We start from the raw sequence: 12,617 nt of genomic DNA on the forward strand, positions 1-12,617 counted from the left end.
TCGTAAGAAACATTTGAACGTTGTGCCATTCTTTAGTTTGCGAAGGAACTTGTGTCATTAAAATAATAGCAGCACTAGGAGATTTTATCCTATTCTATCGCTACGATTTCTACGAAAATCTTGAGTCGATCTGGCGTGCTTCAAACATTGCGTCAATTTGGTCGGTTTGCATTCTGCGATTTCGACAGCCTCCAAGTCTCGCGGACATGTCAATTATTATTGTCTACCAAGTCTTGATAATGCATATGCAGCACACACCAGCGAATTTACAGACACGTTGAATATTCATTGTAGATGTGTCATTGTCTCGATGGGAGAATTAGCCGCAGGGCAATCAAGACTGTCTCGTGGCATCACGATCGTTAAACAATTATGTCGACAAGGAGCTTCAGCGACTTGGAATTTGTGCGCAACCGCGTGTCTTTTGCGCAAAAAAATTTGACAAACGAATGTTAGCAATTAAAAAGGCTCTAAACGTGAAAAGAAAGTAAAAATTTGAAGGAGATAATGCTGGAGTCGACCAATCCGCCAAATTTATTAATTAAACGTACAACGTTTCGGCCATGGGTTTTGGCCCTTTTCAAGCAGAATATTTTGTTTGGAACGCCATCGAATCTCTAATCATAATTACTTAAATTAGTATTTGCAGAGTTTGAAAATTGTTTTAAACTTACAGTTAAACACGTATAAGTGTAATGGTAAGCGTTTGACAAGACGAGGATCGCATGTCTTCTCGTTGCGAAGGCTAATCAAAGACTGACCGTGGAGAGATTTACGTACATATTCAGAAATAAATTAAGAGTCATGAAAATAAAAATACAGAGGCTAAACAGAGTTGATTATCTTATCGTAGATCGGGTTAAGGTTATCGGTGTCTTTCTGTAGGTTGATCGTATCATCGAATTTTTTAATATAGAACATTTCAGCGATCTCTCTTTTTCTCCTGTGTTTCTCACTGTGTAAGATTCTAGGAGATTGCCAATGAAAATCGTGGCCATAATTAGTGCGATGTTTAGTTACCACAGAGTGATTGTCTACGTCTTTTTTGATGTCGTTCAAATGTTCTTTTATACGAGTTGCCAAATGTCGTTTGGTTTGTCCTATGTAGCTCGCGTTACAACTCTCACAAAGGATCCTATATACTACATCGGTTCTTTTTTCGTCGGTTAATCTGTCTTTTCCTTTCGTTATGGTAGTGTTGAGTTTCTTTGGGATTGTGTAGACAGTATTGAGACCGCACTTTTTTAATTTGTGGGCGATGTTCTCACTTAAACCTTTAATGTATGGTAATGTCATATAGAATTTTGGATCAAATTTCATAATTTCTTTGTCATTCGGTAACTTGATTCCGTGTCTTATTTGGTTGAGCCGTTTTTTTATCTGGTTGTCAATTAAATGTGTTGGAAAGCCATTATTAGTGAGGATCTCCTTAACAAGTGAAATGTTGGAACTGTGAAACTGTTCATCCGATAGCAGAATTGCATGGTCCACTAGGTTGATGATAGTGTTAATCTTGTAATTTAAAGGATGGCTCGAGAAAAAGTTAATATAACGGCCGGAGAAGGTTGGTTTTCTGTACCAATTGGTCAATAATTTATCGTTTTGTCTAATAATTGAAGTGTCTAAAAAATTGATGGATTTGTCATTTTCTATTTCATATGTAAATTTGAGTCGAGGGTGATAAGAGTTAAATATGGTGAGAACCAAGTCAATCTTGTCATCAGGTATGATAGTGAGAACATCGTCCACGTATCTGTAATATGGAGGTAGATCGAAGCCTAGCGATAGCAAACATTGTGATTCCAAATCATCAAGCACAATGTCCGCTAGAATTGGTGAAAGGGGGGATCCCATTGGACTGCCAAAAATCTGTTCGTAAATAACTCCATTGAAACTGAAACTGGTGGAGTCCAGAACTGTCTCCATTGCGTATAAAAATTGTGTTAGGGTGAAAAAAGTCGCTTCAGAGATTTTCTGCCATCGTTTCTCAATAGCCTTGAACACTAAATCTTTAGGGATGTTGGTGAATAAGGCATTGACGTCCAATGAAATTAATAGTTCATTGTCCGAAATTGGTTTGTTCTTTATGGCTAAAAATTTGAACTTTATGCTCGTGCAAATATAGTAGTTTCTGATTATCGCGTTACAGAGGAGCTTCTCTGAACGGCAGGAAAAATATTTGCGTCCTTATACGGATACCGCGCGTACACTCTCTCTCTCTCTCTCCGCGCAGTGAAAAGATATTCAACGTACGTCTCATAATTTCCCCTCAAGCACTCAGGAACTGCATTCCTTCACATCACACAGGTGCAAATAATTTCCCAATTTCCCTCTTCCCATTCCTTTCTACGGTCCTTCGCTCATTTATCACAGCCCCACGCATCCCGCGCAAAAGAGATGCTTGTTACAAGCTCGCGTTGCGGCGTCTCCACAGGGGCGATTCGTTATTCGCGACAATCGACGACCTACGAGCGCGCGATAGAAATTCCTTCATACGAATTCCGCAAATGAGGATTCGCCAACAGGACGGAGGAGGGAAGAAAAAGGACCAATTTAAGCCGCCGTCACGGATGCTCTTTCAAAGACATGCTCCCGCTCCTCCGAGAATACGCTGCGTACGACACAAGTGGCATCCGTGCTCAGACACACGCGCGCATACACGCGCGTCCTTAATGAAAAGCTCATAAAAATATAAAATAGAAGCGAGGAGAAGGCGAGAGAGTAACGTGTGCACGTTCCGAGAGGCAAACGTACGTAATTTTAATTAAAGCTCCATCGCGGAGGGCGTCGTCTGCTTACCGCCGTCGCTCTCCCGCCTCAGCCACGTTATATTACGTAGGTAGTTATTCAAGTCATACACACAAATTACTATATAAATTGTCGCCTTTTCCGTTCTCCGTTGCTTGCCCTTTTTAACCTACCACTATCTAAAGAACAGATTTGTTCATTTGGCTTCGCGGAAAAGCTGTAACGATCTTCGGGTCTTAGATACCAAGTTTTTTTCTTCTGCAAAATTCTCAATCTTATATAAAAATCGAAATCGAAGATCACAATTTCAGCTAATTAAACTTGGAAATATTAAAAAAAATTTTCAATTTATCCTGGGGCTATTTGACATCATATTACGTAAAAATAAATGTGAATTTTGGTGCTATTGTACAATTTTATCATAAACAATTACAAGTTCAACGATATTATATAGACAATTAGCCGTCAAGATAATCAGTTCTTTCGTTCATATCTTAATAACTGGTAATTGTATTTTAATTGCGATCACTAACCTCGCCTTTGTAACAGAAAAGCGTGTTATTTCCGCTTGTCGTAATGCTCTCTTTACGCCGCGGAAATTTTCGCGCGGTCCATTACAGCGAAGGAAAAATTCGCGGACAATTCTCTGGACCATAAACATTAAAGTAATCCTTGCGTAAATAAGTGCGTGTGCCGCACGAGTTCTGGTCTCCAGAAGGTAAGAGAGGGATTTCAGGGGATATTAAAAACGTATGACTGTTAAGAAGCTCGTAAAACGATACGCCATTACATTTTTTTTAAATCCGTACTCCTGCCCGCGAACTATCAGACCGATCGGCAAAGTTATTAAAATCCGCAGTAAACCCGTTCAATCTTATATCGCGATTCGCCGGATAGGGGATTATAAAAACCGAAGTTTCTCCCTGCGCAGATAGATGCCAACAGGTCACGGACAGCACCCACAAGAACCGTGAAACGGCACAAATTAATTTCAATGTTGCAGCAATTTGTCAAGAATCGATTTTAATATCTCGCGGTATTTTAGCCGCTTCAGTTAACAAGAATCCCCTCTTATTTATTAAATTATCAAAACTCAATATATTATATATTTTATTCTGCATTTCTGTAAACAACGTGTGCGTTTTGAATATTGTTTTGTCTAGATGGAAATTAGTTCATTGAAGTAAACGAAAGTTTCTCAACGTTCGCTTCACGAACGAAATTCTGTGGGCAATAGGCGCCGTGCGATCATCCATAAATTACTGCGGCCCTCATCCAATTCTCCGTAGTATTATCATCTCCTAGCAGCTCATTTATCTTATTAAGTAACAAAGACTTCCTAATATTACTATTATTCTCGTGATTATGAGACTGAGTTGGCGACTAGTGACGCCGAGAAACGATTAATGCCGTTGATACACGTTATTGCCACATACAGAGTATTACTATTAAAGTTGTATTAAATCCACGTACAATGAATTAAACCCAATTGGCCGTAGGTGCGATGAATTCTTGGATAAATTACTACTCCCGTGAAATCGTGGGGCTTGCAATGAAACCACGCGATTTACGCAAGCGATAACGCGGCAGATAATTACTGACCTTGCGTGTCGTCGGAGTGCAACGTAAGTTTTGTGTACGGACTTGTAGCGGAAATTATTATTTCAGAATTCCGTGTATTTCATGATACCCTCTTAATCGGTAACGTTCCCTCCGTCTAATATATTCAGTTAATATTCTACATGTGTAACAAGTGGAAAAATTAATTTACTAATTTTCTTAAAAACGACACGAGTCCTCTTTAAAAAGTTAAACGTTATCTCTGATATCCTCTTGTACTTAATGAGTAACGTTCCCAGCGTCTAATTTATTTAATTGACATTGCACATGTATATTCAATTAATATTGTACAGTGGAAAAATTAATTTATTAATTTTCTTAGAAACGAAGAGTCCTTTTAAAAAGTTAAACGTTATCTCTCACGCGAAATGTATTTTCTCGGTCGATTATTTTACGAAATAATTATATAACAAGGCAATGTCGGGTCCCGATTCTTTGTCTGCCCCGCTGCACGGATTATCTTACGGCGATAATCGTTATCTACATCAAACAAGAGGCGTGCCGCATCGCAGGCGACCGCTGTAACGCTTTTCTATGTGTTAGCTGCCGATTATGCGGTAATCGCTAATTAGTTACGCGAATTTTTCAAACGCGTAGAATTCGATTGCTGTCGACATTGAGACTAACGTAACGCGCAAAATCATTCTGTGGAAGGCCAGCGTCATAGGAAGCGCTAATGCTAAAGCGAACGAGAACCGAATGAGAATGATGCCTGCGATTGACGTGGGTTCAACTCAGATAAAACCTTCGACGGTTTCCGTCCTCATAATGCTATACTTGGTTATTCATGGCGGAAATTTTGCGAGAATGAACGATTCAAACAGGTAATTTGCTGCATAATATGCACATTTAGATTTCGACGCAAATTTTTGTTATATATTGGCGTTAAAGATAAAAGAAACGAGCGAAAACTGGGACATTATCTACTTCTAATGCCAAAACCTCGACTCCAAGCGTATTTATACACTATCTGAAATATTTCAGCCGGCGATTTGTCAGAGTTTGTTGTTTCAATCTGCTGCAGCTTCAGGTAGCAGACGCGAGACTCACTTTATTCATTGTTGCGGCATATACAACTTTTAATTTTACATGCATCCTTTATGCGCAGCAGTATTATTTTATACATCGTACTCATTAAGCAATGAAAGCAGAATTTTGAAACAATAACTCTTGCTACATACGCGACTGGCAAAATATTTTCCCTCGAATGTGAAAACACGCAGAACGATATTGTTTCACCGAAATATCGCGAGCTGAAATTTTTATCGGTGACTATATAATGAATCAGTTAGTGAAAAATAGGACGCCTCACATTTCACGGCGGCGTGACACAATGCGTTTGTTCTTAATATCACGTGTATCTAGTACTCGTAAGTTGGGAGTATAACGTAACACTTATGGCAAGACGTGTGTGCCAGAACTAAAGATAGAATGCCGCCCAAGAATAACAGAATCGCGAGTCTAAAATAAACGGGGCGAATAACACTCGGCGAGAAAGCCCCTTGTTGTATAGTGTTGATTGTTAAAGTTGATTGTCAAATCGCCAATGGAAATGCAACTTTTTTCACGCTCCCATTTTGTATAATAGATATACAGAAATTGTGCGACACGCAAGTTGCAAAAACTGTTTTGCAGCAGTTTAATTTACGTAATTCCGCTAATAAATTTAAGTTTTAATACATGCGTTTGTTGTCAATTCTTTTCTAGGGAAAACTTTTCTCTTTCACGAAGAAGAAAGGAATATAGTAAAAGAACCTGTTTCGTTGTAAACGGGTCTCTTTTTGTCTAGCTTTCTCTTTTTTTCCTATCTAGCCGCGCTTTCCATATGCGGGGCACAAATGAGTGCGCTTGGATTTCTTAACAGAATTTGTCGTGGTGAAATTGAATCATGTACACACAATGTGAAAGATTGTTAAATTAAGAGGAGCACCGATAAGATAACGTTGCTGTACGAATACAAATAAATTTATATTATATCCGATATTGAGTGATTTAGTCGACCCAACTGGCATAAACTTTATTAAATTCCACTACGTTTCGACCATGCGGATTGTGGTCCTTCTCAAGCACAAACCACTTGAGAAGGACCACAATCCGCATGGTCGAAACGTAGCGGAATTTAATAAAGTTTATGCCAGTTGGGTCGACTAAATCACTCAATATCGTTAATTATTTACTGGCGACAACAATATCTACCTCCGTCATTATATTATATCCGTTGTGTGCGTATACATAATTCACCACACTGGATCTGTCATATCTATATCGTGTGTACGACGCTACAAAAGCCGTATCTTGGGCAGGTGCAAGCTGTGGAAAAAAAAAACAGCTTTGTTACTCGCGCAAACTCCCTTTAAATTCCTCTTTTCGACCGGCCTTTCGTGTGACGCGCCACAATCGCCGAGGACGAACTATTATAACATCAGGCAGCGTAACGAGCAACAAGTATCGTGCTTTTTGCGAGGCACGCCAGGAACTTTGAACACATAATGTTTCTGCGGAGTGCACGTGGCATGACAGCAAACACAGACACACGCATACCCGCACAGGCACGCGGGAGGAGGGCACGTACCCAAGAGTCCACTATCCCCCTACTATCGGTGCTCCTCGATGTGCGTTCTCCTCGTCTATCAGTGTCGTCTGTATCCTTCCTTCTCTCTTCGCGCCGAATGGTCCACGTCCCTTTCTCACGCGTGGGACACGTACGCCCCTCGTAACGCTCTCGCTCCGATCAACGGACGAACGAACTACCGGCCGGCAACAGTTTTCAGACCGACGTCGGCACGCCCCGCGCGCACGATCCACCTCGATCCACCTGTCCGATCGATCGGCACGACACTGAAGAAACGATCGCGCTGCTCGATCGCGAGCAATCACGATAGCCCCCCCCACCACCTCCTCGCGCGAGCTCGTGAGCAGCGTTGCACTTGATCGACGACGAATTCCGGGCGGGCTTCCTCAGGATTTCAACCAAAATCTCATCAGCTCAAAACTCACGGTAACGAGCAAACCCGGAGTTAATTGCTCCAGGAGTCGTCGACGATATCTTCCACCTCGGGACGCCCGTCAGAAATTACGTTTCACTACGCTGTTCTCTTCAACCGGTCTGGTACATGCGATAAACGTGGGAATTCTACTCCGGGATTGAAAGTGTCGGCGCAGGTATAAATGACTCAATTCACCAGAAGTCGACTGCATTCGACACGACTGACCTACTCAAGGACGTTCCATGGTCGTTGACCGACATGGTCGACGTATGACAACCCATTGCCATATCGATGCGACATCGAGGCGCTTCCACTTGACTTACAGCCGATTTTATACGAAATGGTCAATTTCCTCGGTTACTCCGCGCTATCGGGAAGACGTTGAAGACGAAACGCGCGCTCGGAATCGTACGACTCTGGACTCGTGGCTCCGGTGTCGCTTGTGGCAAATCGGTCAAGCGATACGTACGCGCCGGGCTCTTCGTTGTGCAGCACGAGTCTGGTTAACGAGACGACTAATTCGAACGTGTTAGGTCCACGAGGAGGAGGTGGTCGTGACGGCATAGCGGCGGCGGTGGTGGTGGTGGTGGCTTAAAAGACGGCGGGGAAGGAGGCGGGAACGGACCTCGGTCCTCTCTCGCCACCCGCACTCCTGATCGACAATAATGCGCGCGAGAGGGACATCGTCGCCGGAGGAGGCCGGGAGAGAGAAAGAGAGTGAGGGCCGAGAGTGGGACCGCGTTGGTTCAGGGGGCCCGGCGTGTTGGTAGCGTGGAAAAGGATGACCTCAGAGATGGGACTATCGTTCCCCGGGACCCCGAGCCGAAATTACGGCTTGCTGCACTTGCCGGTGGTGGGGCGAGGATCTCTCCGGCCTTGCCTTGCTCCGACCTGCTACCAGCGCACTCGATCATCCACCTTTTGCCTTTATTATTGATACTAACACGCAACGGGCGAAATTGCTCGGGGCATTCATTTTCGTGCGATGGTAGGTACACACACCCGGCAGGAGCGCGAAATTTCGAGAGTCACTTTTTCTCTGGTTATCTCGATGTTTATCGAGGTGTTTCGGAACCGTATACGCGACTCGGGTTATTTGTCAAATCACTAATTCTTTAATAGCATTGCTTCTGGTGAATGGGAATTTCGTAATTCACGGTACCGAAAACGCGGTTTGTTTTCATCATTTATTTTTCTCCAATCGGAACTTTTATACGTCCGAAGGGAGATAGAGTTCTGCCAGAAATTCGCAAATAAAAATAGATCTCTTTGAGCAGCTTACGTAAAACTGGCTGCACGACTGTCACGGTTTGAAGCATCGAAAAGAGTACCTCTCGTCGGGATTTCTATCGAACGTCGACCACGATCCGCCCTGCCGAAGTACATTTGCTACGCGAACGTGACACGTCGAATCGAACTCAATTGTGCAATTAATCGCGACTGTATCTTTGTTATTTAAAAAAAGAAATTTGATTGCCTAAGCAACTTGTAGTGTTCATTTTGAGCCAAAGCGACTATGTCTTGCCGAGGTCATGTTGCGATTATAAAGTCTCTTCGCATGCATAACTGACACGCCGGCGCCAATAAAGGTAACCGTCCACATCCGTTCGTACTTTCACGAGCGATTCGTTCGTCAGCTAAAAATGTCTTGGGTAAAACCTGCGGGATGTACGCAGGTCGAAAACGTCTATTTGTATTCTACGTAAGTTTACTCTCCACTGGTGATATTCCGCGGGCGTACGAATTTCGTTAAACGCGTTATTTCGAGCTTTAGGGGCCTCGGAAACCTTGACACGAACCTGACAAGACGCATCAAGATGACAGCACAATGAATACTGACGCGTCGAGCAGATGGAGAAGTCGAGTCTTGTCGCATCATTGTCATGCAAATAAACAGAAAATCTATATTGATCCAGGTGAAATAAGACCGTAGATATAATTTCACGTTTTCACGTGTGCAATTAATTCGTATCGGCAGTCACATCGGCGTTTAAGGTTTACGTTACTCGAATGCAAATCGATGCATTTTGTTTCCTATTTAATGATTTAATTTTGACATCAAGACATGTTTAACAATGAGTAATATGTGTCGTACAACGGAGCCCTAGCTCACGTAGGCGACAAACTGGTGCCGAGCAGTCGACAAATTCATTACTCCGCTTTTCTAGGAGACTTCTTGGAGGTCATGACTAATGCAGTCTGAACTCGGTGAAACGGTATAACGCGCATCAAAACGCTGCGCATTACGCGCGCTCGTATACGCGAAACTCGTTCTTTTCCCACCGCAATTAGGTCTCAGACTCATCTTGTCAACAATACCAATCACATGTCTCAGAAAAACAGAGTCACACAAATGGAATAATTATTCCTAAACTTATTTGCAATGGGACAAATGCATACGTACGCACACATACGTGTAACTTTCAAAATGACAATCGGTGGAAATTGTACGAATGACGAGAAATTTCACACGGGGGAGCTAATTACCGATTGACTAATCACTGATTAAGGCCACGAGATAACTTCCTGGTGTCCCAACGCTGTTGATGACTATGGCACGAATCGCTTATCGCTACACAAGTATCCATGGGGATCGGATTTATCGCAAGTTCTTAAAGCGAGGAGTGATTGTTTCGAACCGAGGCGCAATCGCCGAAAGAACGAAGAGACTTGATATCGCGTGAGTCACGTCCCACGGTCCACACATTCCTGCGTGATGTCATAATATGGCTCGCACGCACACATGGCTCTCGCGCAGTGGTCAAGCGTTCGCCGAGAAGTAAACCGACCAAAGTATTTTATTTCCCTGAATACGAGTCACCGTTACTGCTAAACGCGTGATGCGGTTGACACGTTAACGATAGCCGCGAAACAGACCTTCGATTTTGTTGGCGTTGCCTCTCTCAAAGTGGCTCTATTAACTCGAGAGATTTTTTCGATGATGTAAAGCCAATATTTTTTTTATAGAAAAAGATGCGGTGGATCGTTTAAATAAAAATTTACACATTTTTTATTAAATTTTTATGGACTTTTAAATATATGAGAAGTTAATTTAATTGTCTCTCTATCTACTATTTTTATAAAGACATTTTTTTTTAAATAAAAGGATTTTTAAATAATTATATTAATCTTGAACAAATTTAAAATAATTTAAATAATTTATATTTTGAAGTACTACTATTACATATAAGCTTCTTTTTAAAGTCAATTACCTAATTGCCAAATTGTGTCCATCGCTTTGAAACATACAATTTAAATTAATCGTTAAGTATAGACGCACAATTTTGTACAGTCAATGCGAATCAATCATCGGTTCAGTGATCAAGACATTCATTGCCGAATGGAAAGCGTCGCTAATGGCAAAGTGCTCAGCGCTCATAATTTATGGAATTACCAATGACGAGCGAACATAACTAATGAAGAATGACCTTTCGTAACGTCCAGTGGAACGTAATTTGTTACATACACGTGATTCATTAGCCACAATTTTTCATCGCGGACAAAAAGATTTGACCCTAATAACCGCGTGTTCCTTCACGACGCGACGAGAAGCGGGACAGACATTGAACGTTATCGAATGCATCGCGTACTATCGTCGCGGCGAACAGGGTCGCGAACGGGAGGTCGGCTATCCTAGAACAATGGGTGGCTTATTTTCGCAGCGCTAAATCCATAATCGCGAAAGGGGGTCCTATAATTTCGTGCATAGAGTTTACTGTTCTTCCTGGCGACGACAAAGGCAGCCACATACTTTCCGTTACGGTCATAAACGGAGCACAATGAGCGGGGTTAACTAGCTGCCTGAAAGTACATTCCGGTTCTGCCTCTTCCGAGACTGTTAAAGCCACCAACTGATTTTTGTACCGTGACACGAAGTTACTTTTCTACGAAGTAGAGGGCCCAGTTGCTTCGTCTCTTCCGATAAGATCGAAGTAGCGTAGATTGTTATTTATTCGCGGTTATTAGTTCAAGAGAGAAAGTTGTAAAATTACGGTGATCAAGATCGCGCATTGTATCGGTCTTAAATTAATTTTAAAACAAGAAATCAGGCTGTCTCTCTCTCTCTCCTTTTTAAAACTTGCAACTTGTGAATCACAGACATTGATCGCACGAAACAAAAACTGTGTAATTAAAATTATTAATGTTAAATTAATTTCTCGCGATATCCATCAGTTAGAATCGCTATGTGAAACGGTTGTATACGTATGTATATGTGCAATTGCCGTATCTTATTACGAGTTAATGCAGTCGAGAACGCACGGTCAACATGTACTCGCTTGTAACACGTATCCTACCGGATGTCATAATGTCGTTCGTCTTATTGCAAGCAACATATTAATCGTCCACTTACCAGCTATCAAGTGTAACGCGACTCGTATTAAAACATATTATATTAATGAAATAGGATCACAGATACTTCGGAGACGATATATCAGTCACTGATTTCAATAAACTTCTTGGCACGCATTTTGTCGTAATAACAAACTCTTGTGAAAATATAAGTGCAAATAAATATAGATAAAAGAATCAATTAAATAGACTGTCAATTGATCTCGTATAATCTAGGACAAATGATTTGCTCGATAGCGGTAGAGGGTACGAATTTTGCCTTTATCTTGAAGAAAGTTGCGCGAGTAACACTTATGATCTTGTTATGTATAATCTAGGACAAATGGCTTACTCGATAAGGAAAGAAAGTACGAATTGTGCCTTCATCTCGAGGAAAGTTGCACGAGTAACACTTATGACATTGATAAAGAGCACTTGAAGTCTGAAAGTCTTATCAGTAAATATCACTGCGCATTCATTTTAAGTTCCTACACACTCGCACGAAACGTGAGAGGAATTGTGTCGTGTCGCTTATATAAATTTTGAAAAATGCACATTTCACGTACATTATGTAAATAAAAGAAAAATTGTCTCGCGCTTGCAACGAAAAAAAGGTCTAACTTTATAAAGTAGCATAATTTGTCATTATGTGTACGAGTGGCAAGGATAGACCAGCGAAGTAAGTTTGATAAAACAGTGTGTTATTCATGGAGACTCACCTTGCTCCACTTTTATCTTTCGTCGCAAGACGCACTGTAGTATTTTTTTGCATACGAGTTTTAATCGCACGCTTCATATACTCATACGCTGAACATAACAAAGGTACACGATATGTAAGACTATCACGCAGCTGATCACTAAAAATCACGTATAATATTCAGAGTATGCAGCCACAGAAGTTAAACAAATTGCAGAGCATGCATATATAAAATA

General features: G+C 41.6%; 1 protein-coding gene across 2 annotated transcripts in view; it reads right to left on the reverse strand.

The window, feature by feature from the left end:
* LOC105561886 (ankyrin repeat and SAM domain-containing protein 1A-like) overlaps positions 1–12,617 on the reverse strand; it is a 48,871-nt gene that overhangs the window by 12,500 nt on the left and 23,754 nt on the right. The window lies entirely within an intron of this gene.

Source organism: Vollenhovia emeryi, unplaced genomic scaffold (genome assembly GCF_000949405.1).
Source record: "Vollenhovia emeryi isolate VEMERY1.0 unplaced genomic scaffold, V.emery_V1.0 DF939198.1, whole genome shotgun sequence".
Lineage (NCBI taxonomy): Eukaryota > Metazoa > Arthropoda > Insecta > Hymenoptera > Formicidae > Vollenhovia > Vollenhovia emeryi.